The 16,817-nt window shown below is 35.3% G+C and overlaps 1 long non-coding RNA gene across 2 annotated transcripts in view; it reads right to left on the minus strand.

The window, feature by feature from the left end:
- Positions 1–2,315: 2,315 nt before the first annotated feature.
- Positions 2,316–16,817, minus strand: part of LOC106971650 (uncharacterized) — a 30,436-nt gene continuing 15,934 nt past the window's right edge. For both annotated transcript variants that reach the window (XR_008296304.1, XR_008296305.1), the window contains 2 exons: positions 5,951–6,025; positions 2,316–2,585 (listed from right to left, as the gene is read on the minus strand). This is a non-coding gene — a long non-coding RNA (uncharacterized LOC106971650). The remainder of the gene's footprint in view (positions 2,586–5,950; positions 6,026–16,817) is intronic.

Consider the following 16,817-nt stretch of genomic DNA (forward strand, 5'->3'; position numbering starts at 1 on the left):
GATTAGATGCCATTACCCATTTTGGAAATCCGTTATACCAGGTATATTTTCTTGATGCTCATGAGTAACTTCCATTAGTGTTAATGAGAGTTGCATTCATGCATGGAGTAGAGAATAGATCCATTATCTCTAAAGGGCAGTTTCCTTTTTAATACATTGCTCAAGTTTCATTACATGTTTCCCTTTTGTCTATATTATGGAGACTCAATTCTTCATTTATAGAGGGGCTGTATAACTATGGATAAATCTCCTTCATCAGAGGTTTATTCAGACAGTTTTTAGGCCACAAGAGTGGAAGTATTTCTTTTAAAGTCTCTGTCCTTATAAAACTGTTACTATCCTTGATCCACTTAAAACAATAAAATAGTTTATATTTAAATCAAACAATAATTCCAGTAGTTACTGAACCAATTGTTGATATTTGCAATCATTTTCAAACCTACAAGAAATAATTTCTCCAGCAGCTTCGTTTCAATACAAGGGAAAGGAAGCTGTCAATGAAAACTTAAGTATTTCTATAACATTGGGTCAAATAATATAGTTGCAAGTAAAATATTTTGGATTCTTTTTTTTCACATAGGTTAAGATTCCTTAAAGAAAAGAAGAAAAGTAAGGAAGGGGAATGTTTTTTTGGACAATTGTTATATAGGTGTTTGTAAATAATAATAAGAAATAACCATAAAGGAGATTGCCCAGCTATATCCTGTATTCTACATTTGTATAGATTTCTTCTTAGGAATTCCCTTATCATTGGTATGGATGATGAGATGTGCCTTCAATGAAAGAATTCTTTATTGATACAAATAACAAAATGTTACTCCTTTTCTGTCTCATGTACTAAACAAAAATATATTGAATCAATAAACTACCATGTATGTATACAACATCCCTTCTATATTATTTGTTAAAATATATTAATAAAAACACAGCCTTTGTTGATAGTTGTCAGTGTTTTGCAATAATTAATATATAAATTGTATCACCATTCATTCAGAGTGACCAAATGAAACTTGGTGGCTGAAAAAACTCTCAAATCCAATGCTACCTATAAAAAGTAAATGAAATGATTTTTTTCTTATGCTAAATTACTTGACCAAAATATCTTTAATAATTACCAATATTACCAATAATTGTTAGTTACCAGTAATTAGTGATAAAGATGTAACTGTGTCCCATCTGTACCATGGATGGTATATCGGAGCTGTTCTATAATTGAAATTAGATTTGCAACAATGACCAAAGTTTTTAGTACAAGTTACCGTTCCCCTCTCCTTTCCGCTCCATTCCTTGGTCTACAAGCACTCTGTGGAGTCTTTGCTGCTCCTTTTCAGATAATTTTTCCAGATTCTGTCTTCTGTCTTCTCCTTTAAACTCTTTTGCCTGTTTTTTTTTTTTTCTTACTTCTATCCTGTTCTTTAACACCTGAATTTTCTCTTTCAAAATGTTTGTGACCATCTGACTGGCTTTTTGAATAGGCTAGATTGTTAGATTGCTGCCTTTGGATCACTACAAATGCTAACATTTCTCATACTGTTCTTCATGTCATTATGTCATATCACTGTGTGCATCTATCACAGAATTTCCAAGATTTTCTCATTGCCATATTTTATCCCCATGTGGCTCTGTATATTTCCTAATCTCCATCTCCCTCTCCTTCTTATTCCACAGAATTTTTAGCATGTGCCCTCTGGAGCCATGGTTTTAGTTGAATAGATCAGTGTCCAGTATCAGATATTACTTTGTCTAGAGCCTTTCTTGCAAAAGGGCTTGTCCTGCATCTAACTCTAACCAATGTGATATCAATGGATCTATTACATGGGACTTTCAGCGTGGCTGCTTAAAGAGAACTAACACAATTGAAAGGGTTCCCATAAAGAGAGCCTGAATTTCCTTCTTTCAGCTTGAATGAGCACATATTTACTGGATTTGGTCTCATCTGAATAATAACAGTTGAAATTGATAAGGAGAAACATGTGCCAGGATAGCAGAGCATAAATATGTGAATTTGAATCTCCAATGATATTTTGATTATCTCTCTCCAGACTTGTTTTACATGAGCTATACTATAAACTTACATAATGTTAAAGTAATTTTTATATGGTTTCCTCTGTCATGTTCAGAGAAAAAACATATCTTGACTGATGTACCTCCTAAACCTGCTCCTTCTTCTGTTTTCCTTTTATTGGTGTATGGCAAATGTATTTTCCTAGTGGCTTAGATCCAAACCCTTGAAGACATCCCTGATTCTTTTCCTCATAGCCTTCTGCTAATGTATCAAAAGCCCTATAGGCTCAACCATCAAAACATATCCAGAATCTGACTATTTCTCACCATCTCTACTCTATCATCATCTTGATCCAAGCAACAAGTCAGTTGGCTTATACATCTTTTCAAAAAACATTTGGTTATGCTGGTTTTCTCTTCTCTCTTAAGTTGTATTAATTTCTGCTTTTGTCTTTATTATCACCTTCCTTCCCCTTGCTTTAGTTTTACTCAACTCTTATGTATCCAGTTTCTGAGAGTGAAAACAGTAAAGGAAGAAAAATAATTTTCTTTCTACACTTCCGAGTTCTCAGCTGGGATTTCTGTAATAAAAAGCAGATTAGCATGCCAAAAATAAACACAAGTTTTTAACCTGTATACTTTATGTATATAAGGAAAATAACCAGGAAAATATAAGTCACTCAAAGAGCTGGCTTAGAATTCAGGCATACCTACCATCTTAATAGGGAAAAGAGAAGTGTCTTAGGGGAGGGTAAATGATTTTTAGGAAAGGCGAATAGGTCCATAGAGGAATAGATGGGAACTATGATAGTTTTTGACAAAATCTGTCTGGATGTGGGGTCAGCTTTCTAGTCTCCCCTCCTGTAAGAAGTGGATCTTTCCTGGTTGATGAATCTCCTAGGGCAGGGATTTCTGACAATAGAGTTCCTTTTGGAGGATCTGTCTTTAGGCAGATAAGGGGAATTCAGAGAAAACCTTTCCATGCATTTACTGTTTTTCATGTGCTTACAGCTCAAAATAATCACTATGCCAAAGTGGTGTATTTGGGGGTGGCATATTCTGCTACCCTTCACAACCTAGTTTTTATATTTGATATCTTTTTTCTTTTTTTTAATTATTTTAAAAAAATTATACATATTTTTTATTTTTGGGAGAGTGCAAGCAGGGGAGGGGCAGAGAGAGGGGGACAGAAGATCCTAAACCAGGCTCTGTGCTGACAGGCTGACAGCAGCGAGCCTGATGTGGGTGCCTGACTCAGAGCTTATGAACCACGAGATCATGACCTGAGCCACAGTCAGACACTAAACTGACTGAGCTGCCCAGGTGCCCTCTTCTTTTCTAATATGAATATTTATGGCATAGTTCTTACTCTAAGCACTGCTTTAGCTGCTTTTCTCAAATTTTGACATGTTGTATTTTCATTTACATTTTATTAAAAATCTATTTTAGGGTATTTTGAAGCATTTAGAATGCTCTGTGTATTTAGAATATGTTGTTTAACTTCCAAATATTTGTAGATTTTCGTAATATATTTCTATTATTTATTTCTAGTTTGTTCATTATAGTGGTATTTATTTCTAGTTTGTTCATTATAGTGGTTCTTATTCCAGGTAAATGGAATAAGCATAGTTTACCCTGTCTCTCCTGCTTAAGACACTATAAAACTCGGACATAATGATTAAGCAGCAATTTGAGGATTCTGAAAGGAAAATAACAAGAATAATTTTTAGTGACTCAGGACTGGTAGTGATTTTACCATTTTTTCCATTATTTCTAGTTTGGATTCAAGTCATTGGCTATCCAGAAGTGGACATCAGCAACGATATAGAGATCTCTAGAAGGGGCCCCTTATTTCATGTTTAGGGAGCAGGAAGGAAATTTGGTAGCAACAGTCGTGATAGTACTACTACAATGATGCCTAAAATGAGAGAGGGGAAACTTCCTCTTCAATCAGAAGGACTGTGTTCCCAAGAGGTGGGAGCAACCCTTACAGCTTTGAGTCTCTCTCCACCCTACCGTGACTCCACTCTGTATGCAAGAATTATGTGGCTAAGTGAGGTAAATATAGCCCCAGCTTTCTGGATGGAGGACTGAAAAGGAGAGTCCTTGGGAATTGGAAAGTACAAGGGAACTTATGGAGAAGAGGGAGCTTGAAAAAGCAACCTACATAAATTTGTTATGAACTGTTGGGCTCACCACTGAGTTCTATACGCATGGATGTAATCCTAAATAGTGTATTAACAACTTTAAGAACTGAACTAAGAGATAGACCCCCCACTCAAGTTCCAGGCTGAGCAATGAGTGGAACACACAGAGAACAGATCCAAATAACATGGTAGAGGCTCTAAAAGTTGAAGTGACAAGGAAACCAAAACCTATAGAATGTTGGTCAGTTCTTGAAGCCTATACCCCATGGGGTCGATTGCCTGCTAACATAGAAACTTCAACATTATCCGTAATACTTAAAATAAGACCCGAAGTCTCATAACACAATTTTCAAAATGCCCAGAGTAAAATTCAAAATTATTCAACATGTGAAGAGCCAGGAAAATGACAACCCACATGGAAAAGATGATAAACAGACTCTAATGGCAAGATGTAGGAATTTTCTAAAAAGACATTAAATCAGCCCTTATAAATCTAGTGGAAAGATATATGACTTTTTATTGTTGGTGTTATTCTTGATCGCTTGTTCTGGGTTGAATAGTGTCTCACAAAATTCATATCCACCTGGAACCTGAAAATGTGATCTTTTTTGTAAATAAGCTCTTTGCAGTTACATCAAGTTAAGATGAAGTCAGACAAATTAGGTTGGACACTAAAACCAATGCCTGTTATCCTTTTAAGAGGAAAATTTGGCAATAGACACAGACAGACAGTGAATAAAGCCATGGGAAGACAGAGGCGGAGATTGGAGTGAAGCCAAGGAATGCCAAACACTGGTAGTAACCATCATAGAAGAGAAAAGGAAGAATTCTCTTCTGGAGACTTCAGAGGAAGCATGGCCCTGCCGGCAACTGATTTCAGATTGATAACCTCCAGAACTGGAAGAGTATGCATTTCTGTTGTTTTAAGCCACTGACTTTGTGGCACTCTGTGGTTACCATAGTCTTAGAAAACGAACATACTGCTTAAGGCGGTATCTTCTAAATTTCTCCACTGTAAAGTTACTGTACTTCCCTTGTTACAGGCAAGTCACTAAAGCCAACCTAGACTCAAGAGGAAGGTAATTAAACTTCACTATCTGGAAGGAGAAGTAGCAATGCATTTGTGGACACATGGTAAAAACCATTACAATTTTTAATAAATACTTTTGAGGAAATATTTTGAAATTTGGCAAACATTCTGTTTCGCTTACAGGTTTACTTATTAGCTTTAGCATTCATCACTGGACTGCCTGTGTATTGTTCATTCCTTCTACATTTAGTTATTGGAATTTTCCATAAAGAGATTTGTTCCTTCTCCTCATTTATTTATTTATTCAATTATTTATATTAGCATGGGTGTATGAATATTTATTATATTCTTTGGGTTTGTAATTCAATATGATCCTTATTTATTGTATTGCAGAAATCGTTTCAGGTTGGCTATTGGGAACTCTTTCTGTTTCACATCTGTGCCCCTAAGACAGGGGCTCCTACTCAGTCTCCTTTTCTTGAGGTTTTTCTTACTTTCTTTCTTTTTTCTAATTTTTAAAAATGTTTATTTGTTTTTGAGAGAAAGAGAGAGAGAGAGTGTGATCAGGGAAAGGTCAGGGAGAGAGGGAGACAGAATCAGAAGTAGGTTCCAAGCTCTGAGCTTTCAGCACAGAGCCCAATGTGGGACTTGAACCCATGAATCATAGAGTCATGACCTAAGCTGAAGTCAGACACTTAACCAACTGAGCCACCCAGGCACCCCAAGCCTTTTCTTACTTTTTTTATACTGTAAGCTACTCCAGGCTCACCTTGTATTTTCTCAATTTCAGCCTTAGAACAAGTCATTTCTTCAAGGATCTCTAAGTCTTTTTGGAATTAGGTATCTGGAAACCAAGATCTGGGTGTGAGATGTACTTATTGTTACTGGATATCAACTTTTAGGTCCTTAGCTGACAAAGTTAGAAAATACCTGTATGTATGCATGGATACACATATCTACTGAACCTGTATGTATATATATTAACATAAAAATAAATTCATACTGATATTTTTGAAACTAACAGCACCATGAAGTTCATTATAGCCTTTCTTCCTTGCTTATTTGTAACTTCCTTCTCAGTGAGGCAGTGAGAAACTAGGTCTCACTATGTACAATTTATTTAATTATATGTTCAACCCTATATACATGTAAAGTAGTTTTAGAGTTGCTAAACTGCCCCTGACAGACAAATTTACCAACAAGACAACAGTGGTTGTATACAGTTCTTTTTGTCCTTAGCTTTAATATCTAATCAAAACACTGTTTTACAGTTATTTATGTTGACTTTTTTTAGCTTCAGTGAAATTATGCCTTATATTTGTAATCTAATAAGATTTTTTTATGTCACAGTCTATATTCCATCCTGCAATTAACTGACATCCTGGTTGATTTTTCAAAATTTGCAAACTAGAAACTTCAATCTTCGCTGTGAATAATCCTATGTGTCTTGGCAAAGGCAAGAGTCATGTACCTAACACCAGAGTACTATGTAAAAAAGTTCCATCACTGTAAAATTCTCTTCTGCAGACTCTTGAAGGCAAAGTTCTACCTCTACTACCAATCTCTGGTTCCACTGATCTGTTTTCCATCCCTAAAGTTTTGCCTTTCCCAGAATGGTCATATGGTAACTGTATATTCAATCTTTTGTGCAGTTGGCTAAATATTTTCCAAAGGGATCACACCATTTTACATATTCACCAGCAGGGTGTGTGTATTCCAATTTCTCCACATCCCCACCAATGTTTTTATTGTCTGATATTTTGATTGTAGTCATCCTAGTGGGTTTGAAGTGTATCTCTTTTTAGTTTCGATTTGCATTTTCCTAATGACTAAAGAGATTCAGTCTCTTTTAACGTGTATTTTGGCCATTTGTATATCTTATTTGGATAAACGTTTCTTCAATTCCTTTGCTAAATTCTTAAATTGGGTTGACATTCTATTATTGAATTGTAATAGTTTTTATATGTTCTGGATAATAAACCATTGTCATATATATAATTTGCAAAGGTTTTCTCCTATTCTGGGTGTCTTTCTCTTTCCTGGTGGTATCCTTTGCAGCATGAAAGTTTAAAATTGTGATGAAATCCAACTTATTTTTTCTATGGTTTTGGTTTAGGAAATTATTACCTAATCCAAGGTCACAAATATTTACACCCATGTTTTTTTTTCTCTAAGAGTTTTAGAGTTTTAGCTCTTACATTTCAGTATTTGACCCATTTTGAGTTAATTTTTGTATATGGTGGTAAATACATGTTCAATTTCATTCTTTTGAATGTGACTATGTGGTTGTCCCAGCACCATTTGTTGAAGAAACTATTCTTTCTTTATTGGATTTCCTTGTAGAAAATCAATTGACTGTAAATGTATGGGTTTATTTCTGAATTATCAACTTTATTTTGTTAATCTATATGTATATACTTATATTAATACCACACAGTATTGTTTACTGTGGCTTTCTAGTAAGTTTGGAAGTCAGGAAGTGGAAAACCTCCAACGTTGTTCTTTGTCAATATATATTTTTTGGTTATTCTGGGTCCCTTCCATTTCCTTATGAATTTTAGGATCAGCTTGTCAGTTTCAACAAGAAGGCCAGTTGGGTTATCATAAAGATTTGTTGCCTCTATGGATCGATTTGGGGATCCTTTTCTTTTTAAGCCATTTTTCCCAACCTAGTTTATCCACAGACTAATGTTATTTAAATCCATTACAATGTCATTACAAAGGAATAAAAGGAGACAAATTAGGGGGTAATAAAGATGAAATAAAATGGTAGTTTATGAGGCATGGTGAGAAGGGCAGTTAGGAATATACTTTGTTCTAGAGCGGTTATTCCCAGATGCTTATGGAGCACTCTGCACTCTGAAAAATGGTTATCTTTGTATAAGGCTAAATGATAACCCTAAAAGACTTTTAAATAAATTATGTTTGTTTTACATTTTTAGTGTTATGATGTCATTTAAAAATATTATTTTGAAATGTCATATTTTAATATCACGATGTTTGCCAATTCTGTGTTAATTCATAAATCTATTTTCTCTGTTTTAATTGCCTAAAGGCGTCAAATTCGGGAATATTCTTAATGAATCTCTGATATCAGTCAAGATTCTCAGTTGTAAGAAACAGAAATAACTGGATAATTGAAAAAGAGAATGGTTTTGTTAACAGGATACTGAATAGCTGATTACCTTTATAAGAGGGCTAAAAAATTATGGCAGAAGTTTCCATTGTGACCATACTGGTCCCATATGCTAATCTTAGCCTACACCACAGGAGATTTTCAGAAAGACCCCGGTAATCACATTCTGAGAATATGAATCCTCCACCATATTTTAGTGTTAAAAACTGGCGCTTATAATGGAAAAATTTTAAAGCTCCAATTTAGCTTAAAGCTCTCTGTGATCATTCAATTAAATTAGACAAATGTGCATTGACCACCCACTCTGAGCACTTGGCTAGGCTCCGATCATGAGCCCTGCTATGTTTGACTTGGCTTGCAAACAACTTAGCCATGTTAAATGTGTTTCCTTGCCTACCAGTGAATGAGAAAGGGGAACTCTCCAACCCTGTTGGGTTTTGATACTAAACAGCACATCCCGAGAGCCCCGCTGCACCTGATGTATACATAGAGAGCAGGAACAAGTATAATTACAATCAGGCTTCTGCTGGCTGTGCTTAAGATCAACGAGTCAGCAGAGTGCCAATCAGTGCATTTCTGCAGAAGCTTGTGATAGGAGCTTCCCTTTTCTCACAGCAAGATGGCCTGTTTGTGGGAAACAAACAACCCCGGCATGTTTTTCCACCATGTAGTGCCCCCACTTCAAAAAAAAAAAATCTCAACAAATTGAGAGTGCCAAAGTGGTTTCCTGTGGTGTTAAATATAAGGAATATCTTCAAGATGTTGCACTTTGGAACTCTTTATGGCAAGCAGGCAAATCGGTTGAAGCAGCAAAACAATCAACCCTTATGAACTTGTTTATGCACTTTGGTAAAGGCCTTGGCCAAGAAGCATTGTGTGTTGATGGCAAGCTTACATGTTTAGTGTCACATGCAAACATTTTTGGTGGCTCATAAGCTAACTTTATGTCTGTCAAAATAAGAAAGTCTCTTTGGTAGCATAAACTATCTTAGTCACGGGAACACCAAATGTCTGAGAGAGTGAAAATGGTTTATTTTTAAATGATATACTTATGTAATAGAGTTCAGGCTAACACCAGAATGGTTTCTGACTCTGAATTGAATTTTCACATCTCTAATAGGAATATTATTTCTTAGTTTCTATCATACAAACAATTTTTACATATGGCTTATATAAGAAAGTTCATGCTAACTAAGTCCGAAGATGTTGTGCCTTTATTTAGTAAGGGCATTATTTCTTGGCCTGGCGTGGTTCACATCCTATTTCTTTCTTTGTTTCTTTTTTTTTTTATTTAGTTTTTTTTTTAATTTACATTCAAATTAGTTATCATATAGTACAACAAAGATTTCAGGAGTAGATTCCTTAATGCCTCTTACTCATTTAGCCCATCCCCTCTCCCACAACCACTCCAGTAACCCTGTTTGTTCTCCATATTTAAGAGTCTCTTATGTTTTGTCCCCCTCCCGGTTTTTATATTATTTTTGCTTCCATTCCCTTATGTTCATCTGTTTTGTATCTTAAAGTCCTCATATGAATGAAGTCATATGATATTTGTCTTTCTCTGTCTGGCTAATTTCGCTTAGCATAATACCCTCCAGTTCCATCCACGTTAGTTGCAAATGACAAGATTTCATTCTTTTTTGATTGCCCAGTAATACTCCATTGTGTATATATATATATATATATATATACCACATCTTCTTTCTTAATATATGTTGCACTTTATTTCATATATCTAATTTATCTTTAACACACAAACTTGTGATCTTGCTATTTATATTGAACAAAAAATGCCAAAAAACATTGACAAATGCATTACTTTATGTTTTGTAAGTATGCTGATAATTCTTTCTGTCATTCAGTACTTCCACCATCTAATAAAGTTCTGCTGCAAGAATCTACTATGCAGAATGCCTTTAGATTAAAAAACAGTAGAAATTTACTTCTAGATCTTTCTATTCTTAAGAGGAACTAAAGAATGGGTGTAATGGTGTGTTTCTGGAAAAAGTTGTAGGCCAATCTGACTTTTTCCTTCCTTGTTCTTCTAATAGAGGAAGAATAAAATATCTGAATTTCTTTGGGAAAGAGTCTCACAACATAACAACCCTTGAGAGAGGACACAAAAATGACCTAACAACCCTGAAAGTGTTCTTTTAAAGTCTATTACATACTGAAGTATTATTTTGAAATGGAAAGCTTTTTTCTTGCTTGATAGCTTTGATTTTCCAATGTTGTATATGATTGCCTGCCTTAGTGTGCAAATTCAAATTTCAAAAGGCATTTTTTTTTTCTCCAAGAACATTCAGGTTGTGTTTTGCTTTGTGTTTTAACCTTGGTTTTGTTTCTAGTCAGAATATTACCATTTTTAAATATGACTTTAACGTGTTTAAACCATTTAGATTTTTATCTACCTTGATATAACTTTATTGATAAGACATATATATATATTTATTTTAAATTGAATAAATTGGAAGTTTAAAGTGATTTCAAATGTGTTGTAAGTTACTCAATTTTATGACTTTTTACTATTACTATAACCTCAAAGTTCGTTAGACATTTTTGAAGTTTATTTATTATAGATATAAAACTTTTATAACACAAAAGACTAAAATTCTAAGATATTATTATTTTGATTTGAGTAACTACCACTTTAAGCCTTCTTTACCCTTAGTTAAAAATTGAATATTTCTAATACATTATATAAATCTTTCTTGATCAAATGCTTTGAACCTAATTAATTCCAGAAGGAGCATTGAGCATGGATCACCAAACTATGGTAAGTTGAGGATTTTCTGCATTCCCAAATATAACAATTAAGATGATTAAAAAAAAGGGGGGATACTTTAGAATGAGCAGTGTCTGAATATGATTAGAGTTTGCATGGCTTATTCTTCTAACTGGAAGTTACCTCCAGAACAGTTGCAAATAGTGAGTAAAAGAGAATTCAATGCCAGCTGTGACTAGTGTCATAGTTTGGAGACAGGCCTCCAAAAAAGTTGCAGGCTATATGAAGAAATTCTGTCTTCCATCATGTAGCATTCAAAAGCCTTTAAATATTTTAAATTTGGGGATAAACAATCAGGTTGATATTTTTAAAAAGATTGCTCTGAAATTGTATGGAGATGCAGTTAGAAGATGTGAGCGTGGTTGAGGATATTGGAAGTTGGAAGCCTACTGCAGTATTTCCGGTAGGAGATGGTAACAGCTGGGACATAGGTGGTGGTAGTAGACATGGAGAGAAGTAAATAGAATCCTTAGGAATTAAGGTGACGGATTTTGGAAATGGATTGGATATGAGGGAAGAAAGATGGAGATGCTCCAGATTGCTTGCACAGCATTCGTCTTGCATAGATGGTTTCCTGGTCATGTCAGCCATTGAGATGTGGCTGCTGTCAAGGACTGGGCTTCTTTAACTTATTGTAGGAAGAAATGTGGAGGTAATATGCCAAAAAGGTAAGGGTGGTTTTTAACATTTGTTCTGTTTTGGCAAACTTTTCAAAGTGCATCTCTATTATTAGCATAATATATAAGAAACTCATCGGTGTCTAGGCTATACTTACGGAGTTTCCAAATCTACCTTTTAAACTGTATTAATTAAATTTGTCCAGGCACACACTGATGTTGATTTTGTTTTCTTTTCATGAAAGTAACTCTTTGTTTATCTGCACCGAAGCCTAGTTACCTTTCTTCTAGAAGGTAAGCAAATCTCATCCACTCTTTTTTTGTATTGCATTTTTTACTCCCATAATGAAATTCAGAAAGTTGCTAGACATAACTAGATAATTGTTGCTTGTCAAATAGTCATTAAAAGTGCTTTCAGAGCAAATAAATAAAATGCATTTTAGATAGTACTCTTCTTCCTGATTTTGACATCTGTGGGTGGGTCCTGTATTTAAAAGTAGCTCCTTTTTCTCTGCTCACCATACACCACATTTACACTCTGAATTCCCAATTAAAAATGAGCCTCAGCACAGTGCTCAGGAAGATTCCTTCCCCATCTCTTGTTTGAACATTTTTGTTCTTTTGCCACCCAGAAAGGAATGGTAGTGGGGGCAGTCAATGGAGGTGAACTTATAGGATGAGGAATCATAACTTTCCTTTTTTTTTTTTTTAACAGGAATTCATTCCTTCCCAGTAATCTCTGCATTTAAACATTTCTAGCATGCTATTGAAAACGAACAAATTTATTTTTATCCCAATGTGAAGAATCTTGAGGTCCATTCACAATTGTTGCATAAAAAGAAGCAGGTAAATTAGGACTATACTGTCTGAATTTATTCAATGAGCTCATATAGCATTTTTCAAGGTCTCCTTTATTTTTCTCCTTAGGAAGCCTAGTTTATCCTGTAATTTGAGCCATGCAATCATTTGTCTATGCTTCATTTCTATCTACAGAAAGGCTGAGCTAAGTTATTTTCTACTTTATGGTCAGTGTTCAGGTAAGTTCTTTTCCGGATTAAATCCTAACTTTATCACTCATTTTCACTTAGCAGCTATTTGAATAAAAAAAGTTTTTGAAATCTGACTTGGTGGTTTCCCCTTGCATCACCCACAAGCTTTTCTAGTTTACAAGCTTTTCTGAAACTCAAGACATTAGTCCCAGCTTCAAACTGTGTATTCTCTTTTGTTTCCTTCTATCTTTATGCAACCAATATTTGTAATAACATGGAAAAAATAATTAACAATTGGCATTCAAATCCACCTTAGGAAAGAATCTACATTTATTTGGAAAAAGCCAAGTAAACATTTGTGAATAGAACAGGACTCTGAATCTACAGGATATGAATGGGACTGTTCTGCTAATTAGAGGGTAAACGATTTGTTTGTCGCTACAAAAAGGCATAGGAGAGACAGGATGAGCAAGGGAAGGAAAGAGGAATCAGTGAGCTGCTGCAAAGTCATGGTCATGAACCCTTGCATATAACCACTATTTAGGACACCATCTTAGTTTCAGTATCCCACCCCAACAAAAACAACAGAAAAACAGAAATTAATAGCAAACGAAAAGAGGAACAAAAACAGTAAATGTAAGAATCTGAGATATTGCCTTTGGTGAAGGTAGTTTATTGGGAAGTGGTTTTATAGTCAAATGTGAAGAAGGGGGAAATGAGACAAGGAAGGTAACAATGCAATGAAAGATGCATTAATAAGTATGTTTTGCTATGGAATCCACCCCAGTGTGGGCCCTCTTAGAAACTCTTAGATGTCCCACTGGAGGATAAGTTTGATGGGGAGGCTGGGGCATCCCCTAAGCCCATTTTCCATTCATTTAGGGTTGCCTTTGACTCCTTCCCACTCCACAGTGCCTAGAATTGTGCCTACAGGCAGCAGAGTGAGCTCCTGATGCAGAGATTACAGATCCCATCCCACCTTTGCCTTCTATTCAAGTCTTGAAGAGATTGAATCATGAAGAGATTGAATTGTTTCCAGGATGTCTCAAGGCAAGGGATGGAACTTTCAAGGATGCAGTGTGATGGGGGCAGAGAAAACCATGACAAAATAGGTTGCAGGAACTAGTAGAAATTCTTGGGAAGGTTTTAAACTGTAATAAGACTGAAGTTCAGATCCAGATTTGACCCCGTCAATTAGTAGCACTATTCTCAATAGTCAGAAACAGGAACCCACCCACACATCCATCATGAATACAATCCATCATGGATTATGAATTGTGGCTCCATTCATACAATGGGAAACTACGTAGCTATAATAGTGAATGATCTACATGTCTAACTAATAATGTGGATGAACTTCGCAAACATAATGATGAGTGATCGAAGCCAGACACAGAAGGGTATATACCTGCATGATTGTATTTATACGAACTACAAGAACAAGCAGACTGAAGTTCAGATCCAGATTTGGCCCCATCTTTGACAGGTAGGAGATCTTGACTTTAATCAGTGAACCCTACAGTTCCCAAAACTAGGGGTTCCGCGAACCATAAAATCTATCTAAATGACTTAAGCAGCTTAAAAATAAAAGGGATGGAGTGCCTGGATGACTCAGTAGGCTAAGTCAAGATTGGCTTACATCATGATCTCAGGGTTCCTGAGTTTGAGACCACATTGGGTTCTCTGCTCTCAGTGCAAAGCCTGCTTTGGATCCTCTGTCCATGCCCCCTCCCTTCTCTCTCTCTCTCTCTCTCTCAAGAAAACAAACAAACAAAAGTCCAATAAATACATACATACATACATACATACATACAAATAAAAGGGATCTCAGGGACTCCTGGGTGGCTCAGGTGGCTTGGCATCCGACTCTGAATTTCGGCTCAGGTTGTGATTTTGCATTTCATGGGATTGAGCCCCTCATTGGGCTCTGCACGCTGGAGACTGCTTGAGATTCTCTCTCTCTCTCTCTCTCTCTCTCTCTCTCTCTCTCTCTCCCCCACCTCTCAAAATAAAATAAATGTTGAAAAAAATAAAAGGGATCTCAGTATTTCATTTTATTTCCTTGTTAAAGGACTGAGTTAATTTTTTAAACTTTTCTCCAAAATCTGTTTCTCTGTATCTCTCTATCTCTCTGTCTCCCATTAGAACACAGAGAGGTAGGATGGCCCATCATGCTATGTGTTTAAAATGATAGCTACTACTTAGCTCAAGTACCTTCTACTGAAATGGTCTCTACAAAATCAAGGAAACTTTTCTTTCTTTACCACCCTTCCCTTTTTTTTTGGCTGTTGTTCTTTAATATATTCTCAGCATATAGAATGGTGCCTGGCCCATGGTCAGAGCTCAGGGGACACTCTATGAATGAAAGAGTAAATTGGTTACATGAGACTAAGCAGATTGAGTGTTCCTGAATCTTTGGATTTTTAAAATATGCAATCTGAGAATCTGAATATTTAGCTGAGACATTCTGATTTTTAGATATTGGAAATCAATTTAAAATGTTAAATAATTCTGTTGGTCTCACTTTGACAGACAACTGAAATATACCAAGGAAGACTGCTATTCTACCACTAATGCTCTATGGTTTTTATTTGATTCTCTAAACATACATGCGTGTCTTAGCAAATGTGGCACCCAGTATAAGCATCCGCAAACTTTTAATCCTGGAGGGTTGTCAGAACATAACTAATTGGAATCTCCAGTCATTTATCATTACTTCTTAGTAATAGAAGTTTTGAATTCACAATTATTTTGACATGAGTTACATATATATAATTACATATGTTATTTTATTTATTTATTTGTTTATGGTGGGGGAGGAGGGTATAATGGTTCCAGAGCTTTCTCCTTCAATTGCTACATAATTTAGCTGTCTTTTTTTATGTGTCTTCAGATACCGGTAACTGAAAGCTTTTGTGAAGGACCCATATTCAGTGTTTTTTCTTCATGAAATTTTCTCCCAACTTTTGTCTTCCTTGTTGTCTTTCTTTTTGAATATCTATGAAGCTTGCAATCTTTATCACTCATTTTACAGTCTTGTTACCGTGAAACTATGTGTATCTGTCTTATTTACTCAATAATAATCAAAACTTCATGTAGACTGTCTTAGTTAAAGCTTCTTATGGAATTCAAAGCTTCATTTCTATTTTTCTCATATTTTATCCAGTGCCTAGTACAGCACTGGGCTCAAATGGATGTTCAACAGACATCTGTCAGAATAAATTTTTCAATATCTGAACACAGGGAGACAAAACTTTTCAGAAAACAGAACCTTTTTTCCCCACTTGACATTTTCAACACTGTTGGAAGCACACCCCTTTTCCATTGCTCTCAAACATGAAACTTATATTATTAGTCTTTGCTTCTTTATTTTTTTCCCCTGCACGGATTTCAGTTAAATTCAATTTCTTTATTCTTAGCACCTGAGTCTGAATAATAATCATGTAGGAAATTGTAAATTATTTTCTTATTGATAATCTTCTAAAGCTTTCCTTTCTTGTGGTGTAATATTATAAAATATACTCTTTAATTGACCAAATCCTCATTTTCCTTAAAATCCTGTAGTTTCTCCTTGTTGACATTTGTGTCCAATTTGAATTTTGGATGACTTAATTTGCAGTCTTCTCATTGCTCTTCTTTTCTTGTTTATTTTTTTGCTTTTCTTTTACTCTTAGTCTAATATCTTTGAACCAAACAGAATGGCCAGTGAGGTCTTCTGCTGTGTGTGCATTCAATCCTCTTTCCTAGATCCCAGAATATTGGTCTATTGGTTTTCAATGAAAAATTTAATTAGTGCAGGTGAGACTATCCAAGTTTGCATGATTGCTGCAGTTTCCTCTCTTCGTAATTTGCATGGGAAGTCATATTGTAATCTAAGCCACTTATTAATTTGCCATAAGAAAGTATTGTCACAGAAATCATAACTGCTCTAAAATCCTTTTGATCAGCACAGTCCTTCTCTGTTGCAGAACCACATGGGAAGCCAAGTCATAATCAAAATGTTGGTTGGCAAGTGTAGAATTAGAAGCAGTAGGTTTAGATGACTCAAATATTACATGGGATGAAGCTAAAATCACTATCGTACAACTCTCTACAGTTGCAAGGTTTTC

This window comes from Acinonyx jubatus, chromosome B1 (genome assembly GCF_027475565.1).
Source record: "Acinonyx jubatus isolate Ajub_Pintada_27869175 chromosome B1, VMU_Ajub_asm_v1.0, whole genome shotgun sequence".
Taxonomy (NCBI): Eukaryota; Metazoa; Chordata; class Mammalia; order Carnivora; family Felidae; genus Acinonyx; species Acinonyx jubatus.